This window comes from Haliaeetus leucocephalus, unplaced genomic scaffold (assembly GCF_000737465.1).
Source record: "Haliaeetus leucocephalus isolate CR32 unplaced genomic scaffold, Haliaeetus_leucocephalus-4.0 Scaffold295, whole genome shotgun sequence".
Lineage (NCBI taxonomy): Eukaryota > Metazoa > Chordata > Aves > Accipitriformes > Accipitridae > Haliaeetus > Haliaeetus leucocephalus.
This window is the reverse complement of record NW_010972731.1, coordinates 1298177-1313785: the sequence shown is the minus strand read 5'-3', so window position 1 is coordinate 1313785 and position 15609 is coordinate 1298177. Positions and strand designations below refer to the sequence as shown.

General features: G+C 44.4%; 1 protein-coding gene across 1 annotated transcript in view; it reads left to right on the top strand.

Moving 5' to 3' along the window:
- Nucleotides 1-15609, top strand: part of GPR139 (G protein-coupled receptor 139) — a 36393-nt gene that overhangs the window by 5851 nt on the left and 14933 nt on the right. The window lies entirely within an intron of this gene.

Here is a 15609-nt window from a genome sequence, read left to right as displayed (position 1 = left end):
GTAAGGGTATAATTGCCCAGGGATTTTAGTATTTGGGGTCCTATCCAGAGGCACCCAGCTTGAGCTGTCTAAATTTGTGCACCATAGATAGAATAAATTACGCCTTTTACTTTGGAAGGCCTTGAGTAGAGATTCTGCTTCAGGGAACCTAGGGTCGAGCCTGAGGGACGAAGCAGCACCCGAGAACCAGTGTGTGTGTGTGTGTGTGTGTGTGTGAGGGGTCGAAAGGGGCACCCATCGGCTCGTGGAGTCGCCCGCTGCGAAGGGACTCGGGTCTGAGCACTTCAAGGCTGGGGTGGTCCGTGCGCGCGACTCCTTGACCGGTGCGCGAATGCCGAGGCAGCGGCTTCTCCCTGAACAGAAGAGGGGCTGGTGGGGGACGTTCCTGGGGCAGAGCCCCCTCAGCACCGCGGCGCACGGCTGCAGGACTCTGGGGACGGCTCGGGCGGACGGGACCTGCCTAACGCCACACGGCTCGACTGGCCCGGCAGGAACGCAGCCGGGCTGGAAGGAAGAGTGAAATGGGTCTACAGTAGAGCTAGGGAAAATAAAGGAACAAAAATGTGCACTTTGAAGTTGTTTCCACTTCACAGGGGAATGAAACAGGGCGGTTTCCCATACTTGGGGATTCTTCATCAAGCTGTTTTTATAGTACAGGAATAGTTCCCTCTTCTTTTATAGCTCAGAGTACAGGAATACGTTCCCTCTTCTGAATGCAGTAACGTGAAGGATCCCCAGGCTGGGGCTTCTCCCCATAGCTTTCCCTTAACTCAGAAAGCTTACAAGAGTTTAAAAACAAAATAAAGCAATAAACCCAGGCCTTCAAAAAATATTTGGGTATCAATTAATATAGGACATTCAAGAGAGTTAGGGATGAAGTCTGCTAAAGGGGAAGTTTTCAGTTTTTACAAAGGAATAGGCAAATAAAATATTTATTTTTTAAATGGGGGCATTTTTCTTTGAAAGTGGTTTAGATCCTGGTTTCACACAATGCTAGTCCCTGCAGGTGCCAGGCTGGAGCAGCTCCTGCCCTCCAGGGAGCAAAGAGACTGTGGCTGCTTTATTAATAGGGATTTTTGTCTCCATATGAAATAAGGCCCCGTTTTCAAAAAGTATTCATGAGGGGCTGTTGCCTAAGTGATTCCGAAAATCCCAGTTGTTAGTCTCCTCTATAGGCACCTAAATATCTTTTAAAATTTTGCTCTAAATAAAAATCAAGTAAGACCCCCTCTGGCTCAGTATACTTTAAATAAGCTGTTCCTGGAGATTTGCATATTTTTTTTTTAGAAAATGTATTGCTGCTGCAAAAATTTATCTCAGGTTTTAAAACCACCTCAGCTATAAAAAAGGATAATATTAAGCAAGAGAGAGCCATGAAATAAGAATGATCAAATACTTCCAAGCCTTATCATCAATAAAACTGTAAAGTTAGCCACACCAGTTCACTTCAGGGCATCTGCTCACATTTAATTGAATGATTGTTTTAATTTTTCATTGTTTAAAACCACTCAACCACTTATCAAAAGCCAGTGCTGCTCTTAGAGCCGAGCATAAAAACTCCTTGCTCAGCTCCACTGAAAAGTCCGTATTTCTTTAGGAATCCTGGACCCTGTGAGAGCTGCAGAAATACAACGGTCAGCCCAGACCCTGAGATTTCCCAGGCAGAATTCCCTAAGTGGGATCAGATCCTCAGATGTCTTCTTGGGACCATTCCTTTCTTTTATCAGAGGAAAGCGGGGTGCTATTTCGTCCACCAAACTTTTAAGAGGCTCTTTTCCTCTCCGGCATTTGGTTCCTTTAAGGAATCTCAGAGGCTGAACTTTGCAAGAAATAATGCAGATAAAGAATAGGCATCCTTCTCCAAACAGGTTTAGCATATGGACCATTTTCTCTAGGGTCAGATGTTCCCAGAAAGCCTGGGGTAACAGTTGAAGCAACATGTACCAGTATTGGCACTGGAAACATACCCGTTATCTTGTTAATACAAATGATGCCACCAGTTGACACCTGTGAGGTCTGAACTCCTCAGCTCGTACTGGGCACTGTACAAAAAGAAAACTAACCATCCCTGCCCCAAAGACCTCCCACTCTATAAAATCACGGCAAAAAAAAGAGAAGAAAAGCTTTTCACAAACACGACTCGTACCACAGACGTCCCTTCTTCCAGTAGCTGGCCAGATTAGCCAAGGTGGATGCCGTCACGGTGGTGCCAGCAGAGCCGCGCAGTGCCCTGGTCTCTTCCAAGCCACATACTGAGGAGCACCAGCTATGCTGCAGGAAGGGGGGCACAGCCCTGCTTCCCACTCCAGTCCCCCCATAAATATAACCCTGGCTAAAGCCTGCAGGGGCTGACAGCCCATGGGAAAGCCCATGAGAAGCAGCAAGAAGCAGCAATTGGAAGAAGAGGCGGATTAAGTCAGCGTCACTGGGCTTTACGAAGTGATTCAATATAACCTCAAAACCTCTTTTGAACCAAGGCTTAGAAGTGTATTTTAACACCCTGCTTATTGCACCCAGGAAGGTGAGGCATTCAGGTGAACTCAGTTTGTGGCAAGGTGAGAAAGCCAAAGGAAAGAAAGTCCGTAATACTTGTATGCATGCCATGCCAAAAAAGCTTCTGCTGTCTTTAGGAAAGAGGAGGCCAGATTCTGAGGAGCGCTGGATTTTTCTCCATTGGTACTAAGGGCACAAACCAGTGCAGCATGTCTAAGTGCAGCCTCAATTTATTTTTCCAGGGCAGCTTTCCCCACAGCATTCATCCCCAACTGACCAAAAGCTCGCCAGCCAGATCTGCAGATTAAGAGTTGGGCATATAATGGGTGTATAATTTGTCAAATCAAAATGTCTGCACTTTCCAAAATTTTTTAATCATCCCCTATTGTCTGTTTATCTTCTTTGTTTAATTTACTTTTTTAATAACAGCTCAATTCTGTAATGTAAACACTGTGTCAAAGCAAAACCTAGAATGCTTGAGAAAAAATGATTCCGCTTTTCCAAAGCAAATGTCTCCAATTTTCCTCCCAAAGTATTTGCTGAGTATCATCTGAATTCACAGAAAGCTTCAGATCTGCTGAAACTGCTGTTGTTGGGTTTGGGGCTTTTTTTAAATAATAAAACTTAGCATTCACTGAAAGCAAATCCCCATTATGAGATTGGCTTTATTGTGAGATGGATTCTAAAATCATGAGATGTTAAACAAATGTCGGACTCTAGTTCGCTGGACTGTGAGCCTTTCCTTGTCCCTCAGCTCATCTGTGCAAGCTAATCTTTGCTGCTCTGCAGTACAGAAACTTGTTTTTTCTTTTAAATGAAACTGAGAATCTTATGTAATTGAATGACTCCAGCATCAAATATTGTGATAAAATCTCAATTTGGAAGACTTGCAATTGGAGATGTCTTAGGGCTAAACCCCATCGTTTCCCTGAGTCTGGATTGAATGTGTAGAATTACTGTGGGTTTTCCTTCATACAGCAGATGGTGGAGGCTCTAGAGAATCAAATCCAGGTCCCCAATTCTCCTTCCTATCCATGACCTGTACTACATTTAACAGTCCACTATTTTGCCCCCAGCAAGGAGACTACCAAGGATATATAGAGAGGAAACAGATTCTCTCATGTCATGTTCCTGCGCGTGAAATTCACCTTATACTCAGCAAAGACATGAGCAGAAGTGCAAGGGCCACATACACATGCAGATGCGCAGCGCAGCTTTCCTTACATCACAGAAACTTGCTGGGGTCAACCTGCAAATAAAAATTAGACGCTTGCCCTTCCCCATCCCTGTGTAGCACAGACACATTGGAATCACAGGCAACAGCCCACCTGAGATGACAGCAGGGGCTGAGAGGCCCCCAAATTACACCAGATGGATGGCGAAATTGAGGCGAGCTGCAAAATCATAAAATTATGAAATCCCTAGGGCCCAGTGCAAGGCTAATTGTCTACATTTAGTCTTTGAGTGCAATTACCAGCGCTAATGGTTGCAGGGACAGATTCCAAAAGAACACTATTTAAAACTTTCAGAACTGGAGGGTTTGGGATAACACTAAAGCCAAGCAGATAATCTCTAGAAAAGAAGAAAACAAAACTGTGACTACAACTGGGCCATGCTCACTTGGTATTTTAAATTAAGTGAATGTTACACCAGGACACACAACCTTGAGAAGGAACAATCTGGATTTTTTTTTGCAAATGCTGTTGGTGGTTGATATCCAGACATTGGTCATTAGATCTAGTTTTATTACAGCCATAAAAGAAGTGAGTCAACAACTTAGTCACATCAGGCAGGATATGCTTCAAGCACAGCCTGAATGAAAGAATGGAGTTAAACACTGAGAAATACAAGGTAATTAAAAAAAGAACCCTAATAGTTTCTTCCCTAAAACAGCAAGAGGCAACATACAGGATAGTCTTCGAGTAAGACTGCATGGCATACTGCGAGGGAGCAGGACATGGATTTAAAGGAAATAAACTGGACATACCAGCATGTATATCAGTATGGCAGCTTGTAAGCTATCACCACCAACAGGTCTTCTGGCTTTCAAGAGTATCAGGTATCTTTGCCTTGTAACAGAAATGCAAAGAAAGATATGGGATCTGGTGCTTGTCCTACATCAGCATAAAATCTGCTGCCTGTTGACTCCATTTGTGAAGATTATCTAATTACTAAAGGCAGACACTGCTCGTGTGAAGGCTGTAGGATAAAAAAGAGAAACAGGTCAGCAGGCTCTGGTAACTTCAACATGCCACGTGAGTATGGAATGATCTTCCAAGAGTGATCCAGAAGAGAGTCTGATGGATACCTTAAAGCATTATTTATTTATTTTAAATTAAACCAGTAGCTAAGCACTGTGCCCACAAGAATAGAAAAGAAAGATACGGTGAGCGGGATGGGAAGAGAGCAAGGAAGGAAATCTTTGCAGATAAGTCAAAAAGATTGTGTCACTGCAGGACTAGAAATAAGTCTCTCACAGACAGCACAGCAGATTTATGCCAGTCTAGGCTTGACTCCAGGAGGCTGGAAACTTGGAGTGAGCTTTTTAGAATGTCATTTTATTTCAATGTGGGTACACGGCTAAGACTCAACACTGAAGTAGTTTAATGACACTACATTCTCAAGGGAAACATTAAATACATAGACACAGCCACATATGTCCTCCTACCTGATGGCAAGAACTAGCATTTTCTCTTGCAATAGGAAATGTGAATGGGATTAGTGTTTTTTGACTAATACATTGAACAGCACTTCTCACGGTAGGCAGGGTGGGAGGCAGGGGACTGCGGATTGTCGTGGTTTAACCCCAGCCAGCAACTAAGCACCACACAGCCGCTCACTCACTCCCCCCCCATCCAGTGGGATGGGGGAGAAAATCAGGAAAAGAAGTAAAACTCGTGGGTTGAGATAAGAACGGTTTAATAGAACAGAAAAGAAGAAACTAATAATGATAATGATAACACTAATAAAATGACAAAAGTAGTAATAAAAGGATTGGAATGTACAAATGATGCGCAGGGCAATTGCTCACCACCCGCCGACCGACACCCAGCCAGTTCCCGAGCGGCGATTCCCTGCCCCCCCTTCCCAGTTCCTAAACTGGATGGGACGTCCCATGGTATGGAATACACTGTTGGCCAGTTTGAGTCAGGTGCCCTGGCTGGGCATAAGAAGCTGAAAAATCCTTGACTATAGTCTAAACCCTACTGAGCAACAACTGAAAACATCAGTGTTATCAACATTCTTCACATACTGAACTCAAAACATAGCACTGTACCAGCTACTGGGAAGACAGTTAACTATATCCCAGCTGAAACCAGGACAGGATCCATTCCTGAACCCCTGGGGGCCACCAAAAGTCTAGACGTTACTGATGTTACTCTAGGCAACTAACGAGGTCTCTGCACATCTGGTTTGCGCCATGTGTAAATAATGACATTAACGTCTCCTTTGGGATCCACAGATGAAATGGATGATCTATTTGTATGCGAGAGGGATTAATACGAGGAAAAGTGAACATGCCACCAGAGGGCAGTGAATGAAGGGGGTTGGGTTTTGTTTGTAAGAGACAAGTGAAAAGGATAAAACAACTGAACCAGCCAAATTCTGCACACGTGTGCTTACAGACACACCTCATGGCCTGATTCACTGATGGTTTATATCAGTTTGGTGCTGGAATGGCTTGGTGAGAGTCAGCGGAGCTGTGCCGATACAAAATCGCTTTAAGGAAGTGCCTAGTCAGTGCCATTGTGTTGGGAACTGAACACGTGCAAGGCAGCGAAACAATGACCTAGAGGAGAAACTTCATCTACATACACACAAACCCAAAAGCTTCCAGCAGAGGGAAAGCCTCCTCAGATACCCACCACACGTTATCTCAGTCATGTAGCCAGGGACCCGTGTGAAGCAGTCTTAATTCTCAGAGATCCTTGGTCAAACTCAGAGGACAATGGTCTTCCCCCAGGGCCAGAGGCATTCCCTTGCCCTGCCTTGCTGGGACGGACCATCACCAACCTTGCCCTTGCACGGGAGGAGTGGGCAGGTCTGCGGGACACACCGCCATCGACCCCAGGGGCTGTTCTGCATCTGGATTCTGTTTCAGCCCGTGGGATATGATGACTACGATCACTGCTCCACCTCTCCAGTCCTCCCTTGCTGTCAAAGCATCTTCCACCCAAGGGACGATCCTTCCTACGGACCGGGAGAAGGTGGGGGCTGCTGCTGCGGCTCTGCTGCGTTACTCTGCTTTGTCCTCAGAGTGCAATTACCCAAAACACAGAGTCATAAGGCACAATTTACAATCCCTGCAGCTTTTTGGCATCCCAGTGTATTGGCTTACAGATAGAATTTGTAGTAGGATGCAGCAGATAGAGCACTCTAATTACAGATTTACATTAAGAGGAAGGTTTAAAAGTTAATAGGACATTATTAGAATTATGATCCCTAGATGTTCTTCCAGCTGAACATCTGCCATTACTAATTAAAAACAAGTTAAAGTCAACCTGTTTAAAGAGATATCAATATTTACAGAAACTAGATACCACCCTAATGTTAGATGTGGTGCTGACCTACAAGAACCTTCCCACATGCCATACCAAATCAAGGATTTCAAAAAGCACATTGGTTATAAATTGGTGCCTGTGCAAAAACCGCCTCTGTAAAACCGAGTCAGAAATTTGACTCATGTACATCTTGTTTGTCTCTTTCATTAGTCAGCTGCCCAGCAGTTTTAAATGACTGCCACATAAAATGATACGTTACCAACTTTCTCAGATTGGGGTGTCATTTCTTTCAAAAGCAGGTTGGAAATTACATTTTGAGTGGCAGATGAAAATAATCTTCTTGAAGCCTCTGTCTCCTCTGTCTGCATCCCTGATTGCTATTGAACAGGGTGTCATTTTGTGGAAGTGCACAGAATCTGCATCAATCTAACTACATGGGAATGTAAGAGTAAATCCTGGAAGTGAAGGCATACAGTTACAGAGCGAAAACAATTAGGCAAAAAATTACAATAGCAAATAGCTTTGAAATCCATTAGCTACCTCAAACTGAAAAACAAATGCTTATTTCGTTGGTCATTGTACAACACCACAAAACAGAACAAACCCCTGAAGATGAGGAAACACTCAGCTCTGATCCGAGGCATATTGTAAGATCTACCGCCGGTATCATGCAAGAGAAGTAAAGTTCAAAAATAGGCGGGTTCATTCAAAGACTGAAAGGAGAGTATCCAACCCACAGCTGCAGGCAACACGTTGCTAGCACAGTACTCCATCAATGCTCGCACGCATCCACAGGAGCTTAACAAAATTGACAGGGGAGTCACCTGCATCATCTGGCCCAGGAGCACCGGCCAGTACAAAGACAGGAAAAGGAAAAGGATGAAGGCCTCCTGATGGCTTGCTTTTCCCCTCTCACATAAACCCAAATCTACTGAAAAAAATTAAAGCCAAGTCTGACTCTGGAATTCAATTCTGCCATTGATCTGACAAAGCCCCTGCACGTCATCCCCTTGCATCAGGACCAGGTGCACGACTGTTAACTTCAGGCCTCATACTGGAAGTGCTGACCACCAGCGGCTTCCACTGACTCCAGGTGAAGATCAGTGGCCCCTTTGGAAAATACCGTTCTGTTCATGACGTAGCTGGATGAAGAGCTCGGTAGTCTAGTAAGTGCTCTAGTGTTCCCAGGCCAACAGCAGTGGAAGAGAAGAGTCAATGGCAGAAGAGTCTCTGCTTTTATAGCAGTGCCCAAGTTGGACTTCAGGGGCCAATAGCAAGCACTGTGTGACCTTGCACTTGTGATTTCCATAGACCGTATTATTAGAGACTTCAGTTTGGTGTATGTTTTTGCAGTGTGGGAGCAATAAAGTGCAAAGGCAAGAAATAAAGAGCCTCCGGGTGCTGACATAAAATGAAATCCTGACTCCTCTTTCAGGTTCAAGGTAGGAAAATCACAGCTGTATGTCTTTGTCAAAAGTGTGCCCGAGCACTAATATCATCAAGGACAGAAACTTTTGCTGTGTAATCTTACCACACTCTGTATATCATCCAGACCCTTTGTGGACTTAGGTGTAAAATAAACTACTAACGCTCTTTAAAACATGCCGGCAAGCAGGATTTGGCCCCGTGTAAGTAACTTTAGATTACTGCTGCCTGATCCACAGGGAGACCAAAGCTCCCTTCAGGGCAATATCTGATTAGAGAAGAAACAGTTGTCGGCCTCTAGGAAACCGCAAATCATTTTTTGTTCAAAGCCACAGGGATTTTTGCAAGGCCTGCTGAGCCAATTTAAACAGGGAAAAAAATCTGAGAACCCTGCAATAATATTCTCTGCAGTTTTCTAAAAGCCAAATCCTGCTCATCCTACTCAGTGAAGCAATCTTACTGAAGTTAATGAAACTGGTCCCCACCTAGAAGACAGGCTTACTGCAGCTCTGCCGCTGCACAGAGAATTGCTCTATTGTCTCTGTTGAGTTGAACCGCATCAGTTAGTTTGCAGTTAACATCCCTTTCCCTGCTAATACTGACAAGTTCAATTTTCGGTTTTTCTTTTTTTTTTTTTTTTCTTTCTTCAACGATGCGTTCCAACATCTTTTCCTCCTGCCGTAGACAGAACTAGGTGAGCTGCAGAATAAACATAAGGATATCAGAGTGCAGCACCTGCCTGTAAAATGACATGAATTTAATCGAACCATTTCTAGTCTCGGGGCTCAGACACACGACTGGTCTTGTTGCTTTTCCCCTAGGCAACTGCTTGTTGTGCCTCTAGTGTAGGCTTGGACATATGTTTGATATCACCAGCAAGTGACTAAGCGGAGATGTAGGAAGACTGCATTATTTGATTTCTGATTATGTAGAGCTTCCTTCTTTTTGTGCTCTCATTGGCCTTACGGATTACAGTAAAGCTGTGGCTAAACTGAGCCAGATCCTGCTTATGCCTCACTTATGCCAAGGTAAATCAAGAGAAATCGTGGCAGACTCAGTGGAACTACTTGAGAGTAAGACTGGGTACAAAGCTCATCAACATTTTTAATGGCACTATTTTTTAAATAAGCACTAACGCTTTTTACCTAGAACAACAACAACAAAGACAAGTGCAAAGCAGGAAAATAGGTGTCCACTGACAGACAAATTACTCTTGCTGAAAATTCAAAGTAAGATATTTTACATCAAAGAAATAAAGCCAGATGAACAGTGGCTTTTATGGCAACTTAAAACATCCACCTGCAGGAAGGTATCTTTGCTGTATCTGCTAAGTATGGTACCTAAAAATACCCACAATACCCAGAAAGTGAGAAAAAAATTAGTCTTCTGCTTCTGATACGTTCTATTATGGTTACATCTAATTCAAAGCATATCAGACAAGAAAAGACGAGTTCAAGGAAGCCAGAACCTTTACTCTAGTTAATTAATAGGGAGGATAGCACATAAAAGCCTTATGTAAAATGAGAAAGTAATCTTATTCTGCTCAGGCTGGCCACTCATTTGGTAGGTGGGCAGAAGTTAACAAGGGGCCTTGCAATCTACTTAATTGGCCGCACGATCAGAGTCTGCATCAGCCTTTTGTCCATGGAGCCACACTCTTTTCTGCCTTCTGTCCCTCCCCACGGAAAAGGAAGGTGATGCTTCAAGAGCTTCCTTCAGTCCTACCAGGCTGTCAGAAATAAGCCGCGTACAAGTTGGTGGAAGAGCTGCCTTCAGCGCCCAGGCTCCCACAGCTGCAGGGATTGCCGCTGTGCATGCCCGTGACAAGCACGCCAACGGCAGAGCCACGACTTCTGACAAGACCCTCTCTGTAGGCGCCTCGTTACCAGCCAGTGGTGACTGCTCCGCACAGAAACCGTTCCCAGCTCTCATGAAGAGGCACATTGATTTTGCTGGCAGTCGTTACGTTCCAGTAACGTAAAGGCATCAACAAGTAAATACGGGAAAGGATTATATATTTTCTTAAAGTGAAGAAGAGCTCCAAATCTAAATGCAAATCATGTAGCTTTATCTTGAGATATGCAGGGAGGATTTAACCAAACCAGCTAAACATGGCATTTGCATGAGATAACCCTAAACCATAGAACAAAGTACGTAACTTTGTGATTTGATCCTGAAATGAGGTCTAATGACGTTTAGCATGATGAATATGATTGCGTTGTTACGTTGTAATAATATTATTTTTTGCAACAATTAGCACAAATATTTGGTACCATGGTTTTAAAATAAGAGATAATCTAACCCGTTTTCATGTTTTTTCTTGGCATTCACAGGCTGGACTTGATTTCTGTTCAGTAACAGAGTAAGAAAGTTTCACCTCCATTTGTCAGCATTCTAGTGTGAGGTCTGTGCACACCCTACCTTTTCTACAGTTAAACCACGGAATTTCCAGCCCAAGCAAAAACTTAAATATTCAAGTATTTTATTATTCAACTTTTAAAAATCCCAGTAGAGGAAATGCAGAGAATCTCTGTGACATGAATCTCATGTGCTTTCTTTTCACCTTGGGGAGAGGATAAATTAGCCTCCGTCTTTAGAAGTATTTGTCAAGTAGTCACATTTTAATCCTAATTTATTTATGCCTGAATCCAGCAAAGCACTTAAGCATATGCTTACGCTAAACATATGAATTAGCCCGTTAACTCTACAGTTAAGCATCATGCAAGTACATCATACAAGCTCTGATGAATTCTCTGCACTTCCTTATCTTGCAGAAAGAGTTTAACTTCTATTGTGAGTAATGGATTAATTTTATTTGAAACACCACTTATATGCTGACTGTTGCAAAAATGGTAGTAATTTGTCATAACCACTGCAAACTGGACAGGTCAAATGAGTTTATCTCAATGCACATTTCTGCCACATGTTTTCAATGTAACCTCAAAAAAGTACTATGAAAAATCAGGTGTATCACCTACGAATTAAATGCAAACAAAACACGGTTACCCTCCTTTGTTTTGTAACGCTTCTTTACAACAACAGATGTTGGGTTAAATCTCATGTTCAGGCATTTATCACATCTGTTTTCTGTTCCCTTGGAAAGTATACTCACAATAGTGCTCAAATGAATTACAATGAGATTTGTCAGTTGAAACCTAAAAGGGAGTTCAGGGAGTAAACAATTTTAGGAGGAAAAAAAATAGGTGTTTAAAAGCTTTAAACATGTTTTCAGATGGTTCAAATAGGCAAAGCCCATTACAGTCACTATTTGAGACCTATCATAACCTTCATGAGATCTCCAAGGAGATATGAGCCCAAAGGAAGAAGAGATGAAAAGGACTCTTCGGGGGTGTGATGGAGCCTGAGGGTGCAGGCTATGAACCTGCAGCACAAGCTGGAGAAGCCAGGACGCACCGGTATTCTGGCCCTGCAGCCTTCCCCAGCAATCACCACCAGCACAAGAAAAACATCTCACCTTAAAAATTAATAAAACTTTACTGTTCTTTTGTAAAACTGGAGCCTGCCTATTCAGAGGCACTGAGGAGGCTCCAGTAAAGAACTTTCATAATCACATTTTTTCCTTAACAGCTTTTATGAGAATGCAGAAAGGTCTCCCCTTCCAAGCCTGGAGAGACCTGCAGAACAGTATTGACAAAGACAGTCCTCTAACTTAGAAGGAGTAGAATTTGACTCAATTATTCTGCAGGCTAACAGTAAGGAAAGATAAAAATATTGCTTCAAAGGGAAGGGTTTCATTGCAGCAAAATTATATACAAGCATCTAATAAAGTATAATCTAAGACTTATCATTCCTAAAGGTATCATTTTCTCTGCAGCAGCTCTGAGAAGAATTCGCACACCACTGCTACACAGGTAAGACGACCTTGATCAGGCCATAAACCAGTTTTCCTGCCAATGTCACTTGCCTCTTGCAACTGTTAACCCCCTTTTTTTTGGCCAAACGGTAAGACTTCTCTACCTGCACATTGCCTCTCCCAATCCGTCGTACACACTCCACTCATTAGTCTTCCAGTTTCATCTTTGCCATGTTACTCATGCCAGTGTCTTGCAACAGCACAACATCGAGTTCTTCCAGGCTCCCTGAGTCAATGACTCTTTTCTCTTAAGTCACCATTGCTTTGCTCCACAGCCGAAGTGGATGGGGGTGTACGTGACTAACGTGTCACTCGACCTTCCTTCCCCCAGGATCACTGCCTAGCAGTTTACAGGGAGATTTGGTTCCTCTGAAAAACAGAAAACTAACCAAGTTCAAGTGATTCTGGAATTTTAAAAGCAAAGTACATACACCTCTTATGTAGCGTGTCATACAAAGAATAAACTGCTCTTCAGAAAAGAATAAATGTCATTCATTGTCTAAGCATGTGGCTGTTTATGAGATGAGATTCAGGGAAACCATCCTCCTCAAAGCTCCAGAGGCATGCTGCCTTCACTGTTAATTCCAGAGCAGGCCAGTGCTCTTCCCATGGCGTGCCTGCTCTTACACATAAATGTCATCCCTTTAGAAAGTAGCTAGAAAATAGCGAGAAGTTTAAAAATAAACAGCTTTAAGTAGAAGCAAGCATTGTGGTTAGTTTTGAATTGGCTTTATTGAATATTTTTTTTATGTCTAAGGTTCTGTTACTGTACAATTCAGAGATTGGAATAACCAAATTAATTTCATTTAGGCCAAAAACTCATTTGAAGTTGTTTGAAGGACAAAACCCCCTCAAAACATCTTTTACACACTGAACACAATAGCAACCTTCACAGTTACTTTGGGCCTTTAATTCTGATATATTACTAAGTATTTCATTAATTTGACTTCAGTGAAGCAAAAGCAAATCAGACCTGGAAACCTGGTGCATCCTGTCTTAGAACCTCTTGGCGCAGTGAGGCAGAAAAGTTCCTCAACAAGCTTTAATCAAGCTAACTGAGGTACCAGGAGCAGATTAATTTTCTCTGGCCTCTCCATCTGCAGGGCAGGCCGGAGGAAGTGTTAGTGAACATGACCAAATTTTCCAGTTTTTCCCCTCGTACAACGGGAACACATCAGATGCAGCAGAGCTGCTTGCAGCTGTGAGGCTCTAGTGAGAGCTCCAGGTGGGAAGATGGGAAAAGATTCTTTCTCTTATGACCAAAAGCTCTTCTCAGCACACGAGCAGCTACCTGAACTGCGCCCTGGAGACAACTCTAACTCTGAGGAAACGAATGCTGCTATTATAGAAACCTCTCCAGGGAAGTCCTCTTGCTCAGGATGTTTAAAACTAGGCCAGACAGAACAGTGGCAGCAGCACAACAGAAAATGGATGGCAGAGGTGCTTCCTTAGCCTCCAGCTTCTGCAGGATTTCACTGTTGTTAATTGGGAAGTTGAGACCCACGCTGCTGCAAACTGGATGTGCAGCTTTTTAACCATCGCTTGTCAAGCTACTGCTCCACTGCCAGCTCCTTCTTTTGTGTGATGCTTTGCTGATAAACTTCACTTAGCTTCGAAACAGCGAGTCATGCTTTCAGCCCTGCTGATGCACTTAATCCGCCCAAGAAAAGGTTCCAGGAATCATCACTTCTCTTTCAGGAGGCAATAAAAGATCTCTTTCCTCATCAGGTCTGTTGTAGGAACATGAGAAGAAATTACACTTTTTAAAATAACAGGAAGAAAACCCTGTAGGTTAAATATCTGGAAAAAACAGGCAGAGTTTAATTCACAAGGCTTTGTACTGTATAATCACACACACCCCGCTGCTTTATACAATTCTGTTGGTTATTTGAATGAACGGTTTCAAAAGATTTCTTTTTAAAAGGAACACATCCACTTAAAGGCCGTACTACCAGACTGTAACCATCTTTAAGGCTACATTTATAAAGACATCAACTGAAAAAGCAAAGGAAAAATGTATGTTTTTTCCAGCACGTTTAACCTGAGAAGCTTGACAGCAGTTTCAATACAGTTCAAAAAGACCTCTTCTATTAAACGTTTAAGTGTGTGAATAATCTCACCGAGTCTCCCAGCAACGTAACGAACACGAGTCCTTGCAGGTCCAGAGCCTTGCTTGCTCCTTGCTGTATTTCCAAACAGCAGCTAAACTACTTTTCAAACAAGATCATGGAAACCCAAAGATAGACACGTCCTTGTTTAGTCACCTGATGGTCTGTTACAGCACTTGCCCTAACGGTGCCTTCCCACCTGTAACACGCTTTTTATGCTGTATTATTCTCCACGCTAAGCAGTCAGGTGTTTTTGGAGAGCAAGGACCACATCTTTATTTAGCCACCCACTATATCTTGTGCGTATCCCACTAGATGTGCCTCGTTGACCAACCTCCCGGGCATTGCAGACGTACATCCCCCTTGGCCTGCTCTGGCAGCTGCAGAAATCTTGGGGATTCTCCCCACGCACAGTGCCCAGCTGTGGAGCTCAACCCTACGCACTTCAGGTGAAGAAAAGTCTTCTTTTCTGTTCAGTAGCAGCGCACCGTAATCAAACATCTATTTTATCGCTAAACTGTGACCTCCTGAGCGCAGCATACGTGCTGTCATCTGTCCAGCCCGCTCACCCGCAGTACAAAGCACAGGGCTCCCCCACCTTAGCGTAACGAGCAGAACTCTAAATCCTTTACCAGTTAGACCTGGGACTAGTACTGAAACGCACAGACGTTAGGGAATGGGGTGAGAGGGTGTCAGAAATCCCGATTTCCCTCCTGCTTTCCCTCATGGGACTCCCGCACACCCCCGCCTGCCGTGGGGGGGAGCACGGCGAGTTTCACTGCCGCCCCCCCGGTCCGTCACCCCGGGCTCCCGTTCCAGCTTTGCCGACCCAAACGCTCGTTTCTGGGTTTTCCTACTTCCCTCGCGGCCCGTTTCGAAGCCCAACGCGGGGCTGCCCGGGCAGGCACTCCGCCGCCAGACCCTGCCCGCGCCCTTCCCTCGGCCCACCCGGAGGATAGGCCGCCCCCTTCCCCGCTCTTGGGCGCCGTGAGGTGAGCCCGTGGGCGGTCAGCGGGGAGACAGCGCGGGGGGGGGGGCGGGAAGAACCGGGCACCCCGCGCCGCCCCGGGCCGGGCTGAGGGGAGGGAAGAGGAGCCCGGGGGTCTCCTCAGGCCCCTCTCCGCCGGGCCGAGGGGAGGGAAGAGGAGCCCGGGGGTCTCCTCAGGCCCCTCTGCGCCGGGCCGAGGGGAGGGAAGAGGAGCCCGGG